This window comes from Macaca mulatta, chromosome 1 (assembly GCF_049350105.2).
Source record: "Macaca mulatta isolate MMU2019108-1 chromosome 1, T2T-MMU8v2.0, whole genome shotgun sequence".
Classification (NCBI taxonomy): Eukaryota; Metazoa; Chordata; class Mammalia; order Primates; family Cercopithecidae; genus Macaca; species Macaca mulatta.
This window is the reverse complement of record NC_133406.1, coordinates 31,517,706-31,519,368: the sequence shown is the minus strand read 5'-3', so window position 1 is coordinate 31,519,368 and position 1,663 is coordinate 31,517,706. Positions and strand designations below refer to the sequence as shown.

General features: G+C 40.4%; 1 pseudogene; it reads right to left on the bottom strand.

Annotated features, from left to right (window-relative positions):
• Positions 1-1,154: 1,154 nt before the first annotated feature.
• LOC707861 (large ribosomal subunit protein eL43 pseudogene) lies at positions 1,155-1,456 on the bottom strand (annotated as a pseudogene).
• Between the last annotated feature and the right edge of the window lie 207 nt (positions 1,457-1,663).

Here is a 1,663-nt window from a genome sequence, read left to right as displayed (position 1 = left end):
ACCGCACCTGGCCTGACTGTACTTTCTATGCACTAATCACTAAGGTACTTTATACTCTAGTTTACATGAATATCTTATTGTATTGTTCCTACTAGGTTATTCAGTTTCTCTAAGGCAGGGATACATACCTCATTCATCTTTTCTCCTGTTTTCCTAGCCCTCTTTGCTCCCTAACCCCCTCCTCAATTACATGGTGTTTATCTATAAAGAAGTAGTTGTGTAGGTAAGTGATCTATCCAGTCTTTCTTACTCTCAGCTTCAACTGCTGAAATAAATGAGTATCTAAGGTCATTTCTAGCCTTAATATGACAAACAGTGTGTTAGGCTGACATTTACACATTCTAGAACAATTTTAAAGCATGTAATAGGTTAAAAAAGTCATGCAGCCTAACCTAAAAAGCATTTAAGTTATTCTAAAAAAAAAAAAAAAATCAGAGGAGGCCAGGCGCGGCGGCTCACGCTTGTGATCACAGCACTTTGAGAGGCCGAGGTGGGAGGACCATGAGGTCAGGAGATTGAGACCATCCTGGCCAACATGGTGAATCCCCGTCTCTACTAAAATACAAAAAATTAGCTGGGTGTGGTGGCGCCCGCCTGTAGTCTCAGCTACTCGGGTGGCTGAGGCAAGGGAATCTCTTGAACCCGGGAGGCGGAGGTTGCAGTGAGCTGAGATTGTGCCACTGCACTTCAGCCTGGTGACAGAGAGACTCCGTCTCAAAAAAAAAAAAAAAAAAAAAAATTCAGAGGAACAAACAATATAGTACAGGCATATCAGAAAATATAGTACAGGCATATTAGAATACATATTGAAAACATAAGGCATTATTTTAACTGATTTGTGTATGATCTGAAAAGTTGCATTAATCTTTTTTTAGGGTTCATGCAAAGAGCAAAAATGTATTTGATGACTTGTCATTCTTATCTGACTGATTAAGAAACAAAAGACTCTAATAACATATGCACAAAATGAATTTGAAAAAATTGAGTACTTACTATATGCCATGCACTGATATTTTATATGAAATGACTCATTTGATTTTCATAGTATATCAGTAGAGGAAGTCAGAGCAAAGTCTAAATTTCTGGGTATTCCACATTAGAATTATTATTATTTTTTTGTTACATAAATTAACCCATTTATTGTAGGTCAGTGATGTCTCAAAGAGTAGAGGAGTGTCTACCGGTCTTTCAACTCCTTCAGTCTTCTGATGGCGGACTTTACCGTGACAGCGGAAGTGGTATTGTACGTCCAGGCACCGCCAGCCACTGTCTTCATGCAGGAACCACAGAGCCAGATCCCCACAGCTCGTCTCTTCATCTTGGTTTTGCCACAGAAAGAGCAAGTGTACTTGGCCTGCTGGCTGATTTCAATTTTCTTCACCATTTTTCGGAGGGAGGCCCCATAGCTGGTCCCCTATTTACCTACGATCCCGACTTTCTTGGTGCGTTTGACCATATCGCCGCGAACTAGGTCGGAGCCCAGAGAGGGTCAGAATTATTAACAAAATATGAGATAAAACCAATTTGTTTAAGTTGTCTTGAAGCTACAAAATAGTGATTTTTTTGTTTTTGTTTTTGTTTTTGAGACAGTCTTGCTCTGTCGCCCAGGCTGGAGTGCAGTGGCGTCATCTGGGCTCACTGCAACCTCTGTCTTCTGGGTTTA